The 15,499-nt window shown below is 42.6% G+C and overlaps 1 pseudogene; it reads left to right on the top strand.

Annotated features, from left to right (window-relative positions):
- LOC149990266 (histone-lysine N-methyltransferase PRDM9-like) overlaps window positions 1–14,911 on the top strand; it is a 36,567-nt pseudogene extending 21,656 nt beyond the window's left edge.
- Window positions 14,912–15,499: the final 588 nt, after the last annotated feature.

The following is a 15,499-nucleotide window of genomic DNA, read 5'->3' as shown; positions in this document are numbered from 1 at the left end:
GTCATGCTGGTGGTACAGCACTCTAATTGTCCAACCTAAAATATTTTCGTTTATAATAGAAGAATTCCCCCTCAACAACTAAAATAGCAAATTTAAATAAACTCTTTGTGTATTTCGTTTTCCTTTACCTGTCATTAGTAGGGCAAGCATCAGCTCTTCGGGACATATAGTAATGTCTCTGGGAAGATATTGGACCTTTGCATGGAGCACGTCCATAATTGTCTCGCCCCCGGCGTACTGGTTCTTCAATGCAAAAAAAAAAAAAAAAAAAATGCTTTTGTGAGTATGTCAAAACACAGAGTAATATTTCAGAGAAAAACTTCCAAACACAATCTTGGTCTTTTTGCCTAACTATTTTAAATGTAATTCCTCCAGGTCGCATTTTATGCTCGTTTTGTGTGAACTGTGAAGTGTTATTCTTGAAAGGTTTTTCTTCTGCAACCTTCAAAACCCAATACATTCTATACAGTATTTCAATTACCTACACTGCATACAATTTCTAAAAATTTGAAGTACATATAATTTCAACAACTACTTCTACATATCTGTTCATGACTACTCATGCCTGTCAAATCTCTTCTGTCTGCTTTTCCCCTTCTCCGTGTTTCATGGTCATACTCATCAACCTCCTGCCTAGATGCTGGAGAGCCTCTTCATCTTCCCTTCACACTTACTGCTTAAAGTACTCTCCCTGACAAAGGAATAATTCTGTTCAACAATCAAGCATTGTATTGTTACCACCATGGCCAAACAGTTTCCATTGCACCTGAGAAGACCACGATATTATGCCCAGCTATGATCCCCAGTTATTTTCAAGATGCAGTCCCCCACTTACCTTACGATTCTTAGGCTATATTTACAACTACTTTTGGCCCTGAGGATACACCTCTAATACTGTCAGAAATTTCCCTGTGCATATTAGTATTTTCACTGGGTTATACATACCAAATTCTTCACACATATTTAATAAGTTATCACCGAAACTTGTTTCTTACTGCTGCTTATTAGATGGGTTAGCTTAGTCTCCGTAATGATGGCAATATTAAGTGTACTGCATATCAGCAGTACTCTTTATGGGCTCATTTTAAATCTTTCCAAAGAGGAGATTTCCTCCCATAAATGATATTACCTCCCATGAAGGAAGAGGTACAGAAACAATATGTATCCACTTCAAAACATAAACTTCCTCCCATTAATAATAATATTTTTAGGTGCGAGTTCTTTTCTCAGTTATTATGGACTGGCACTTCACTTACTTTGTTTAGTACTAGCTGATCCACTGACTGAAATTGTAGGCGACTTGTGTATTTTGAAGACCAAGTAATATTTTACTTAGCTTCATCGATGTGCTAAGTGCTTTATTTATTTCTCAGTATTTTCATATTAAGCAGCATTATTTTAGACTTCAAGATATCTCTGCACCAATCTTAGTGCTCAACATGTGTCTGCCTTATAATTCACAACTTAGGAGCCCTTCCAGTATGTCTCAACATAAAATATCTCACTCCTTAAAACTTTCCAGGCTCCACTTAATTCCAATACAGCATCTAACCCGTATGGAGCTCTTTTCAGTAGCTGACAGAATACTTACTTTCTGTTCGTTAACACGTAATTACTTATTCAACATGATCCTTGGAAACAAAGAAAGTATCTTGCATGTATTTACATTAAACTCAGGACTTTCACACAACAAACCAATGCCCCTCGCACAAACATCATGGCTTTAAAACTGAGCTCTCTGATAACTTTTATATTATGGAAAGAGTGGCAATGCATCTTCAGAAGAAGAGGGACTGAAATTCCTGTGGGGAGCACACTCACGATCCAAACAAACAATGAACAGTAATTAATATGACATATTTCAGTCATCGCTTGTCTATTTGGCAAGGCTGTCAAAACACATGCCACACTGTGCTATCCATCGGGACCTTCACTCACTGGCATCAGAGATATTGTGAAAAATTTAATATTTAATCTGTCTGAAAAGGAAACCCCCTAACACAGGAAGTTAGCAGAAACTCCAAAAATCCAGAGGGAGTCTGCATCAAACAAGGACTTCAAGAGAAATGTATCCCCCACTGTGGTGTTAGCTATTGTATTGACTGCATCTCTGATTAGAAGCTGAAGAATATTTCCCAGCCATTAATTCATGCATATGTATGTGATCAGCGAACACATCCTTTCACATTCCATTTTACTTCCTGAATAAACAGTAAAGCATTCATCTTAAAATACCTCTTTTTAATTGATATGAAACAGCTGTAGTGGTATTATAGGGCATTTACCTCTTCTTCTCAGCGCAGGAGTGTTCTGCCTGGGAGCAGCAGAGGCAGATCTTTTAGGAGGAGGGTCTCCACTTCTTGCTGACGCACTCCGTTTAAACAGAAAGGGCTCTCTGGAAGAACCCATCTTGAGGTTGTGAGCATACCCACCATCATCTGTGTTTCAAAAACAATAATTTCGTTAAGCAGAATCAACATTTGTGAACTGGTCAAGTTTTGCTTATTGCTTATAAGTCTTTAGTAAACAGGGTCACATTCTTAAGCGCTAATTTTAGGTACACTGAAAAGCCGTTTCCTTATATGACAAAAGGGTCACTGACAGACTTATTGTAAGAGTCTGTTTGCAAAGCCTATGCAAATCTAAAGCTGCATTTCACACTGGTGTGAAAGAAAGTTTTGGGGAGGATACAGTGGGTGCAGACAAATCTGACTGAAGTAAATGGAGAAATAATTTAATCGTTCAGTGAAAACACCGACTGTACATGTGGTGAGAAAATTGAAAAAGCTGGAAAACGGTAACATCAGAGGTATAAAGATATGAACAAATAAAATGGCTATACTCCATATACTTTTCCCTGGTTCGATGAAAGTAAAACTTGAGTAAACAACATTCAGGCTTACTAAATATAATTCTAGGATTTACATGCCACAACTGGTCTCTTACCATAATTCCCATATGAATCTCTGTGTGAGCCTCCACGTCGATATTTATAACAATCCCTGTCACAATCAACACCATAGCCACCACTATCACTAAATCAAACACAAAACAGTGTTAACTATGTCCAAGCTAACAATTACAATAAGCTACTTGATAAAAACAGAAAATATTTACAATACCTGTATCTTCGATGGCAATGCTCCTGCCGGGAAACTGAATAGCTACCATCAGAGTACAGTATTCCTCACTTATCACGGGTATTACATTCCAGATCCACCCCCCCCCCGCAAAATAGGAACCTTACATTTATTATACTCTTAAACCGATGTAACTTTAACAACGTTCATATACAGTACCACAAAATCCCATCGATATAGGGAAAAATCCACAATAAATTATTAAATATAATATTTTAAAACATCCCGCTATACAGTGAGGCTGCAATAGGTGAACTGTGATAAAGGGAGGAACTATGGTAATCCTTAGTGTCTGGGGCACCTGAATCATGTCTGCTCAGATAAATTAAGTAAACAAACCAGAAATACTTAACAATTCACCTCCTAAGATCCGGTATATATATGGACAAGAGGACAAAGGATTTAAGTCATCAAAGGCTTTAACAGACCTTCCTCCGCAGAAGATATACAAAGAGCCAGAAGCCCGCGGAAAGGCGCTCAATGCAATTTGTCATTGAAAAATGCAAATCTAAAGCGAAATGAGAAACTATTAACTTCTACTTTCCTGCTTAGCAGGCTTTACATTTTTAAATAGTTTTTCTGCCTTTCTTTCTAGAGAGAGGGGAAAGGAGGGAGAAAAACATGGGGAGAAACATCAATGTGGGGTCAGCCCTCACACATTTCTAACTGCGGACCTGGCCTGCAACCCAGGCAGGTGCCCTGACTAGGAATGAAACCGACCACCGTCTGATTCACAGGCTGCCGCTCAATCCACTGAGCCACAGCATCCAGGGCAAGGCTATACATTGTGAGAAGGAAAACATCAAGGTTTCATGAGGATATACATGACTGCAGTCCTGTCCACTGATTAACAGAAGTTTTATTAAAATGGTGCAGCTGCTCTGAAAGATATGAGGTTTCATAAAAATACTCAGATATATGATATGACTCAGGAATTCCACTCCAAACTATATAGCCAAGATAATTGAAAGTGAGTTCTCAAATACTTGCAGCAGTAACTACGGTGGAAATAACCCAAACAGATGACCTGGGAAACAAACTGCGTTAATTTAACCATGCCTAAGATGAAATGCTAAATCAGCCACAAAAGCTGTCATGTGCTGACCCATGCTGCACGGTGATACCTGAAGACGTTTATGCTAATCAAGACAAGCCAGGCAGAAAAGATCGATCATATATTGCTTGATCCATTAGTAACATACATCGAGCATCGGTACATCGACACAGACGGAACACAGACTGGTATTTCTCAGGGGCTGGTGTAGGGGAGAGGATGTTAGTGACTGCAAAGGGACAGATCATTTTATTTGGGGGGTGATAAAAATGTTTTCAAACTTGATAGAGATCATGCTGGTGGTACAGCACTCTAATTGTCCAACCTAAAATATTTTCATCTATAATTTAAGAATTCACCCTCAACAACTAAAATAGCAAAGTTAAATAATGTTTTGGTGTATTTTGTTTTTCTTTACCTGTCATTAGTAGGGCAAGCATCAGCTCTTCGGGACATATAGTAACGTCTCTGGGAAGATATTGGGTCTTTGCATGGAGCACGTCCATAATTGTCTCTCCCACGGCGTACCAGCTCTTCAATGCAAAAAATGCTTTTGTGAGTATATCAAAACAGAATAATGTTTCGGAGACAGAAAACACTTCTAACACTATTTTGGCCCTTTTGCCAAACTATTTTTAAAAGAATTCCTCCAAAACACATGTTAGGCTCATTTTGTGTGACCTTTGAAGTGTTATTCTTGAGTGTTTTGTCTTCTGCCATCTTCTCTTCCCAATACATTCTGCATAATATTTCAATTACCATCAGGACACGCAATTTCTAAGCATTCGAACAAAGTACATGGAATTTCAACAACTGCTTCTACATATTTGTTCATGGATACACATGCCTGTCAAATCTGTTCTCTGTATGCTTTTCCCCTTTTCCATGTTCATAGCTGTACTCATCAGCCTCCTGCTAGGTGCTGGAGAGCCCCTTCATTCTTCCTTTTACACTTACTGCTTAAAGTACTCTTCCTGACAAAGGAATAATTCTGTTCAACAATGAAGCACTTTATTGTTACCACCGTGGTTGAACAGTTTCCATTTCCACTTAAAAGACCACAATATTATGCTCAGCTATGATCACCCTTTTATTTTCAAAATGCAGCTCCCCACTTACCTTATGATTTTTAGGCTATACTTGCAACTACTTGTGGCTCTGAGGCTACGCCTCTAATACTGCCGGGAATTGCCCTGTGCATATTAGTATTTTCATTGGGTTACAGATGCCAAATTCTTCACACATATTTAAAAATTCACCCCCAAAAGCTTGGTCGTTTCTTCCTGCTGATTATTACATGGTTAAGCTCAATCTCTGTAATGATGTAATACTAATAGGTACTGCATATCAGCAGTACTCTTTATGGGCTCACTGTGTGTCTTTCAAAATAGGAAACTTCCTCCCGTAAATGATATTAAATCCTGTAAGAAAGAGGTACAGAAATGATATTCACAACTGCAAAACAGAAATTTCCTTCCACACATGGACATGGGCAACAGGGAGGCATATCATTGTGGGAGAAGGGGTGGGTTGGGTGGTGGAGAGCAATGGGGGAAAAATGGGACATCTGTAATTGAAAAACCAAAAAACAAAGGAAAAGAAATTTCCTTCCACAAATGATACTATTTTGGGGTGCTAATTCTTTTCTCAATTCTTATGGACTGGCCCTTCACCTATTATATTTGGGACTAGCTGATCCACTGATTGAAATTGTAGGTGGCTTGTGTAGTTAGGTCCATTGTAAAATTGTATTTAAGCTTCACCGATGTGCTAATTGCTTTATTTATTCCTTCAGTATTTTCAACTTAAGGGGCATTATTTTAGAGCAAGACATCTCTGCACCAATCTCAGTGCTCAACATGTGTCTGCCTTGTAAGTCACAACTTAGAGCTCTTCCAGTATGTCCAACATAAAATGTCTCACTCTTTAAATCCCTTTTCCAGGCCTCGTTTAATTTCACTATAGCATCTAACTCACACGGAGTTCTTTTCAGTAGCTGACTAAAAACTTACGTTCCTTTCATTAACACGTAATTACTTATTCTACATACATCCTTCCCATGGATAGACCCTTGGAAGCACACAATGTATTTTGCATGTATTTACATTAAATTAGCATTTTCACACAACAAACCAATGCCCCTCCCTCAAACATTATTACGGCTTTAAAACAGAGCTCTCTCACTATTAGATTGGAAACACTGGCAAGGAGTCTTTGGAAGAATGGGGATTGATTTCCTGAGTGAAATACTGTCGAGATCAAAACAAAGAAATAAAAAATCAAATACGTGGTCAACAGAAATGAGCTCTGTGGAGAACGGATGGTATGAACAGAGGCATGGAGTAATAATGGTAAAATGGTCTGAATTTAGCTCAAATTTGCATCACTTTTCTGCAATGTGGCTTACATGTTTTGCTCACTAACTGTTTCAGTCATTTTTTAACTACGATATTTTTTTAGCACTTGGAAATCATTTTGTTAATCAACGTTAAGTCCTAATCTCATGATGCTTACGCTTGGATTTGCTCAAAAAGATATAAATACAATTGAGATACTTCCATCCACGCAAACTCACTCGTTTTCACTCTGATGGCTTCACCCTTGTACTTTAAAACACTACCCAACTGTGCTCTACCGGAGGGATGCCTTCTTGCTCCTCCACTTCTGTCTCCTCCACTTCTCAGACTTCTTTCACGTCCTCTTTGTCTTGAAGGAAGTGAGACCCTCCATCTACCACCACTTTCACTTGATGGTTTGTTGTTGGCTTGCTCTACGGTAATTGTTCTCCCCTCCAAACACTAAAAAATTATTAATACAATCTATAATACAAATTTATAAAAAATGTTCATAAATACATCATATTTAATGGAAGCAGATGAAAAGCTTCTGGAAATCCACTTAAGACCATGACTGAAATCAGGTTCTGTATCAATATTTTTATCCAAAACAAACATTTTATTCAAAGATGATTGAGTCATTCATCATGTCATGTGTATGAGATGTTCCAATATTAACTGCCTTCCATGTCTCACACGAAAGAAAATACATACATATATATATATATATATATATATATATATATATATATATATATATATAATAAAAACTCCATAAAGTGTCCTCGGGTAACTTAAGGAAAGATTACTCGATCACATATACCATGAGAAAACATACGCATGACTTTCTGCAGTGCTTATAAATGCTTCATTTGTTTCCTGAAAATTTAATTCACTTAATTTTTTGGCAGGATAATACAGCTTTTTAAAAATGGACATTATTTAGAAAACAAATTACTCATTATTCATTCAAGTTACCCATTATTTTATTCATAGCCTTTATCATGTTTAGTATTCTGTTAAAATGAAGGAAACTAATTCCCACTGTGATTGCAGTTCCATGCTTAACTATAGATGTAAAGCTTTTCACAGTTTTCTCCTTTAAAGAGGCAGGTTGTGTAACACTTAGCGTTTAGTTTTCCTTATGTGGATGTTTTGATTTAAGTGTATTCCCTTTCCTTCTGGCCAGGTTCCTCAGTTGGTCACAGTGTCATACCAACAGGCCAAGGTTGCAGGGTACATCTCTAATCAAGGCACAGACAAGAACCAATAAATGAATGCTTAAGTAAGTAGAACAAAGAGCCGATGTTTCTCTCTCTCTCTCTCTCTCTCTCTCTTCCTCTCCCTCTCCCTCTCCCTCTCCCTCTCTCTCTCTCTCTCTCTCTCTCTCTCTCTCTCTCTCTCTCTCTCTCTCTCTCTCTCTCCCCCTTCCCTTCCTCTCTCTCTGAAATGAATTGTAAGTAAATACTTAATGAATAAATCCCAAAACATAAATATTACAGGTAGCATTTTAAATATAATAAATGTTTCCATTTCTGAATTTTCCCATGACCTCATAATGGTTTATCCTTTACCGAAGTCAAGGTGATCTATGTAAACATAATTCAGGTATAGTGATTGCTCCACATAAATAACTTTGGTAGGTTGGTATTATTTTTGCAAAGGAAGGTGAAACCATAAATTCCAACAAGACTTCCGAGGCACACGGGCGCAACCAATGCGAACAGCCGCAAGGGCCAGTTCAATGTTTAAGGCCTCGGGTGTTACTTTGGGTCCAGAATATTTTCCACAGATTTATGCACAACCACTTCCTTCCCAATATTCAAGAAACAGGTAACATCCCTTGATTTTCATGAGCAAAATCACTGCCTGCTCCCCCTACGATCTCTAACGAAACTACGGTATTCCCTCACTTATCACGGGTATTACATTCTAGACCCCCCGCAAAATAGGAACCTTACATTTATTCTACACTCTTAAACCTACGTAACTTTAACAACGTACATACACAGTACTGCAAAATCTCAGGATATAGCAAAAAAAAAAAAAAAAGAAAGAAAAAACGCGATAAATAATGAAATATATTTTTAAAAATCCCGCGATACAGTGAGGCTGCAATAAGTGAACTGCATTATAGAGGGATTGCTTTACCACCCTTATCTTCATCTTTAGTATGTGCATGAATAACTATACTTAGTTCTTTTCCCTTGTATATTTGTTTTCTGTGCTGCAGTAAACAATTGCTCCCCAAGAAAAAACAAGGGCTTTGACTTATTCAGAACCCTTGCTCAGTTCACACACCACTGCTTAACACACAGCCAGTACTCAGCAAAACATCTGTAGAAAGAAGAAACTAAGGGACAGTGAGCACAGAAACTACATTTTCTTGAGCTAAGAAACTAGGAACACACGAGTCACCATCAATCATTCTTCATAAGCCAAACTGATTTCTGTACCCAACACAAAATGAAGAGCTAAACCCAACTAGTGGGTACTACAAAAGCCTAAAATATGAAGGTCATGTAAAATAGTCAGTATGTACTAGTGCCCTCACAGTGCCCGAAACCAGCTGCCTAAAAATGAAATTATTGTAAGATATGCAAATTATGTTCCAAAGTACTGGAACTTATTTAGCAACAAACAGCTTATGTGTGATAAAATGAACACATGAGTATATAACCTAGTGTATAAGTGGAATAAAAATTAGGAGCAAATGTACATCAGTTTTTGAAGGAGAAATTTCTGTTGGTTAGGGATGTCACTGGGGGTGGGGGGTGATTTTTAAGAAACCCATAGAGTAAGGCTTAGGATAACAATACAAAAATATTGGAACTATCTCAGAAAATAACAAAAACATAACACATAACTGGATAATTTAAGAAAAAATAGAACCAAGAGGGAGTCCACAATGGAGTGATGTAACATTATGGAAATCTTATTTAACATTCGCTGAAAAGTTTAAAGTGCAAAAGGGGCACATATGATGCCTAGATTTTAGGATCCAGGAGGAAAAAAAGACACTGTTGCATTCAGTTGTACATGGAAGACTGAATCAAAATAAACTCTCAACCACTGCTCTAAAAAGGAATCGTGAAATATACCTTCCAGAAAATCACTCTGATTATAGGAGGATAACTTGTTAATGACAGAAGAGCAAATTCAGGATCAGGAGAGTTAAGCTGCTTAGCACCCCCACCAGCTATTTGTTCATGCCACTTCCTTTCTTCAAGAACTGAACACCTATTTGAATGTAATGGGATTCCACAAAGAGACACTTTGCCAAAATTCCATCCCCCAAATACAGGAACTAATTTTTCCTCACGTGTATGCACAGGGATTTTTTCTGTGATAGAGGTATTCACATCGATTGCAATAGCTTTTTATAAACACTGCCTTATTTGTGCTGTGGGTATTTTTCTGAGGGGTAATTCTAAGTCTGAAAGCTCTCTGAAGCTGAAAACCTACTTATTTCTCTGTTCGTACACTAATGCAAACAATGATTAATGAAGTACGTTGTTCAACTATTTATTGTTCTTTTCAGTCTCATCCCAATCACGGTCTCCTATAGAAGGGTGACAAGAAGAGTGTAACTAAATAATCTTGGCTTATATGGCATTCTCCACCTTTCAAATGTAGAAAAACAGAAGTACCTAGAAATACTCTCGTAGCCAAGAGAGGAATCAGCCGCCTGTCTTTCTGAAAGCCAATGGAATGTGCTTTATTCAAGAGCCAACCAACTGGGTGATGAGGGACTCATATCTCAATGCCCATCTCCCTGGGAAGTGCTGGGACTCATGTCACAAACCCCATCTCCGTGTGTCTGTGGAGGCAGAACTTTTTCTAAGAAGGGAGAGAGGAATAGGACAAAGAGATCAAGGGAGGCTGAAGAGATCTCTAACTGCACACCGGCACCATCTATTTACATGAGGCCAGTGACAGTCTGTATGTGTCATCCTGGCTTCACATCATCCTTGCTTTATGTCATTCTGCCTCCACGGTTGAAGGTCAAAAAATGTGCCAGAGCCAGCCAACCTTAAGGTCTCTGTCTATATAGCGTGCAATTAGCTGCTAGGATTCTTATACAAACGTGCTGTTTATCTACAAGCTACTATTAGGCAGATGCAACAGTTACAGAAACAGTGTCAGAAGAACAGGGAGTTTGGAGTTTGGGACGGTTTACAAGGCCCCGCCTTTCAATTTCCCATTGTTTCTCTCTTAAGTGAAGTACAGACGTATACGATTATGCAAAGACTTACTTTTCCATTCATCTGTTTTTCAGCATCCATAGCATCTTCATGTCTGTGAAAGGTAATAAAACCAAAGCCTCTGGACTTCTTTGTTTCTCCATTCCTTATCAGAAGAACTGTAATTTAAAGTTGTTCATTTCATATGAGACAAAGAATTTAAATTTTCAAGTTTTCAACATCATAAGTTCTTTGGAATTTTCTCACAAAGTCTTTTCATTTGCTATCATGGAAACAGCAGAGTAACACATGTCTGAAAAGCTATTTTAAGTAATAAAATCTAAGTTTTACATCGTTATTCATTTCCTAAAACCACACAGTGAACAAACTCTGCAGTCGAGCTGTATGTATCCCATTCCGTGCTCTACTTTCACGATACATTTACTGTTCCTCCCCGTTCTGCTTTTGGTAAGATACCAGTCACGGAGCATTAAACTCATTGCTTTGAGTGCTTTCACAAGAGAAGAGAGAAACCTAAAGGAGTTGTTTTTTAAAAAGTTCCAAGCTCCAAAATCAATCAGTGTTGAGCTAGTGGGTGGAATATGTACGAAGGATATGTTTAGATGCAGCAGATATGCATATGGCTTCTAAGAGTTACCTTCTCTGATGGGACCAAATTTCCCAAAGAGTTCTTCAAGTGTCTTTTCTTTGGTCCACGTACCGAGACCTCCTATGAACAGCTGCTTAGGGCCACTGGCTTCCATCATAGTGCTGTGAGGGCTTAAATATACACAAAGCAAAGAATCCATTAAAAGCCAAAGAAATTGTATCGCGCAGCGACTTAAATATTCAAGTGAAACATGGTACAAAAGATTAATTTTACAAGTCTCAAGAATGCATAACCTATAGAGCACTGACCTACAAAACACAGGCTGCATTTTCCTAGACACCTGGGAAAAAGCTGCGGGGATGCCTGAATGTGACAGCCTTGGCTCCCACACCATACCCCTCCCTCCCCACCCGCCTGCAGCTGCCTGGGAGTTTCCCACGATAGTAGGGTACATCAGCTCGAGCTATGTTTGGCCTTGATGAGCCCTAGACTCACAGCTGCGAGATAACAACTGACTTCAATAGTTTCTTCATTCTTCTCCCTATAAAACAGCCCCTCCTTCCCTAGCACCCCGGAGTCAGGCCATTCGCGGCATGGCTTTTTCCCTGCTTGCTAATTCCCTCAAATGAACTTCTAGCTGCTCGTTGCCTCCTATGGTTCTCTGAGTGACACCGTTCTTACAAGATGGAACACTCCTGTCATTATGAGCTGCAATACATGGGCATTCACTTTGAAAAAATGTGGTTATACTTTTCAACTGAACGTGAGCAGTGCGAATACCACTCTGCATTCTCCACAACCAACAGCGCATCTAGGCAGTCTCATCAGAGACTCTCATGGCCCCCAAACAATTGCCATTATGTTGGGTTCGTATCAGGCATGAAAAGTTCTGAAGTACCGTTCTGTTTCCGAAAGGTCTGAAAAAACACGACGCAACAAAAGGCGAAGGCCCGTGCTGAGGAACGGTTAAACTGCGGTTGCTTAGCGTGACAGCTTCCCACAAACCTGGTGAACGTGAGCGCCGTGACGCGGAACGTAATCTAAGATTTGAGGATTCCTCCCCAGAGAATCAACTTCTTCACCTTTGGTGACTTGGTGACGAAGGGTGCCACTTTTAAGTCACAGTCCTCATGCATCCCGCGTATATTTTGACTCATTACTGCGCTCCTCCAGTAAAACCGCCACAAGCAAACCCGAGACGAAGTGGCGCCCCGGCGTTCCGTCCCACAGCAATCCACTACCCGCCGACTGGAACGCGGCACAGAGAAGCCGACTCACTCAGCCACGAGGGTGCACAAGCGCGCCGAGCAGGAGTTTCTCGGCCCCAGTGTGGGCGCCCTAGGCAGGAGTGCCTGCCGTGCGCAGCAACCCCAGCGTTTTAGCCCCTCCCCGCCAGCCACGCACCCACCGACCAGACCCGAGCGCTCGGCTCCCTTTCTTTTCCTGCCGCCGAAAGGCGTGCTCCAGAAAAAAAAACAAAAACTGAAGCAACAATTCTGGGCATAAAGCTCTACCTAACGCCCCCGGGCACCACGTGCACTTACATGTGCATTTGTACACGCAGAGCTCACTCTGCCGTGAGGACACTGAGCCGCCAGCCAACATCAAAGTCGGCTTTGCCACAACGCCCCACTCGCAGGTGACAGTGTGGCTGTGCCGACCTCTTCTCAGGCCTGCAACGGCACAGGGCCCAAGTCGCTCTAAAACGCTCACCTACCTCCCTCGTCTTTCGAACGTCCTGCCTCCCGGCTGCCCTCGGGGACGACGAACTACCACAGCGACTGAATGCGGCGTCACCGGAAATGAGGCGGCCGGCAACGCGGATGTGGCCGCTCTGAGCCGCAGAGGAAGTAGGGAAGGCGGAAGCCCCGCCCAACGCAGGCGGAGTTCCGGACATCCGGGGACCGAAGGGTTGAAATGCAATACAGACAGCAAACGCTGCTGCTGGGGGCCTCAGCAACAGCCTCAAGATGAAAGGGAAACTAACATTTTACTGCCAAACGCGCACCCGCGGTTTGGTGCCCTCCCAAACGAGGCCAGCACGTTCCCGTCCGCACATGCTCCCCTGTCCTGTTTTGACGTGCGACGCCGACACTAAGGGGCACAGACAAAAATCTCACAGCTGCACAAGGGAACCGCAATCACGGAAAACGGGTAGTATCCGAAGCTTCATTATCATCTTAGGCCTTAATCCTCCATTTTCCCTACGAACTCCACACAACCAACCTTTCGGCGCAAGCAGGCAAAACAAACGAAAATAACACACTCGGTGATAACTCCTCACACATAAATCTCTGCAGCCTCCGTGTGTGCAGGGCTGAACGCCCAAGAGGGAAAAGGGCCAGGAGAAGGGCGCACTCCGTCTGTCTGCCTGCCAAGAGTCGCCTTCCCCTGGGCCCCACTTCTTGCTTCTCACTGACTCTCCTCTCTCCGTCGCTGCCCCCTCCTGACCTTCGGTCACCGGAGAGCTACAGCAGGGGAGTGGGTGCCTTAAATAAAGCAGGCATCTCGGAAAAAGAGACGTGCTGAAGTAAATGAACGGCCTGTCCTCGTCTGCGACCACACCCATTCACGTGACAGAAGGGACCCGGGATTTCTGTCGCAATAGCTGACACCTCAGTGATTTCCTACCCAGAAAATCCTCGTTTGTCCAGAGAGTGAGGCCCTTCTTTCTTACCTGGACGCCCTGTGCGTCAGTGGGAGAGTGAGAGAGAAATGTCAATGGGTTGTGCGAAACTCTGGTCGGTGCGAGCGGTGTAATCAGCAGGCGATGATGCACAGGGAAACCCCAGAATTGAGTCAGAGGGAGAGCTGCGTGCGGTCCACACGCAGGAGACTCGGTGGAAGAAGATGTCCAAGGGGGCACAGTGAGAGGCGGGGCCTTGGAGGGAGCTGCCCGCGATACTCTACTTACAGGAGGGGACGTTTGAGGAGCAGAGTGGACGGGGCCAGCACACTGAATCCCGCCCACGTGCCTGTGCGACTGTACTCTCCAAAGCATGGTAGCAGCAAGGACCTGGATAATGGCACTGGCTGCAGGCAGCGAGCTTTCACCTCCCATCCTAGGCAGTTTCCCAGCCATGGGTCCCAACCATGACGAGCTCGGCTGGGCCTGGAGTCAGCGGGGCTCCGTGCAGCTCGTCGGTCACCACAGTTCCCAGAATGGTCCTCCAGGTGACAGGGCTTTGGTGGTGTCTGTGCAGTGTGTGTCATGGGCCCCATGCCGACCAAGGCGGTGGGATGGCCAATGATCGCTCCAACGTCAGGGTGAACACTGTGCAGAGCAGAGGTCCTGCAGGCCCTGATGAGGTGGGCCATGGGGTAGAGTCGAGGAAGGCGCTGTGGTCAGAGTTTGAGCTCGACGTGGAGGATTCCGTCCAGATGGTGGTATTGGAGGTAAGAAACCACACGTTGCCCACAGAAGTTGCGGGTTTGACAACAGCAGAGGAGGAGCCCAGCCCGAGGACCACAAACAAGCAGAGGCAGGTCCCAGTGGGAATTGCACCCGGACCCCACTGCAGACGCCGGAGGCCGTGCAATTGCAGCTGAACACCGAGAATGAGCCCACAGGGACTACTTTCGTGTGAAGCATGGCACGGCCCAGTGGTGGAAGCGCATGCTAGAGTGTCGACTGTGCATCCCTGGCTCCTGGGTCAAAGCTGTATCCTTCCGGACGTTCTTGGGGGTTTGGACTGACGAGGAGGACTGACGTGTGCAATAGGGGAAGAGGGACAAGGTGTGGTTGCAGGGAATGAGGTGTGAGGGCAGAGGCTAGCAACCCCAGAGGCACAGGGATTGGAGAGAGGATCTGGAGCGAATGGGAGGCTGTGTGAGGAGGCAATTGTGGTCCCTAGGCATCAGGCCAGAAAGTGTGGGCACAAGGTACCATTCGGACACTGCAGGTAGGGCAAGGGAATTTCCCCTGTCCACAGAGAGCCACAAAACTGGTTTATCCCACGTAGCTAAATGAAAAGCACAGGTGTTCCACACCCACACTATTGATGCCTGGTTCCTGTGCTCTCTGTCAGACATCAGGTCCCAAGAGGTTTAGAGGCAGGCAACAAAGTATACTTCGACCCACCTTCCATAGGCATACACAGGCCTGAACCTATCGGCACATGTACACAAACACACAGGAAAAAACGTTGGTATTGCAAGCCCTGTGTTTGGAAGCG

Source organism: Furipterus horrens, unplaced genomic scaffold, assembly GCF_987537825.1.
Source record: "Furipterus horrens unplaced genomic scaffold, mFurHor1.1.pri manual_scaffold_19, whole genome shotgun sequence".
Taxonomy (NCBI): Eukaryota; Metazoa; Chordata; class Mammalia; order Chiroptera; family Furipteridae; genus Furipterus; species Furipterus horrens.
This window is presented reverse-complemented; position numbering and strand designations above follow the sequence as displayed.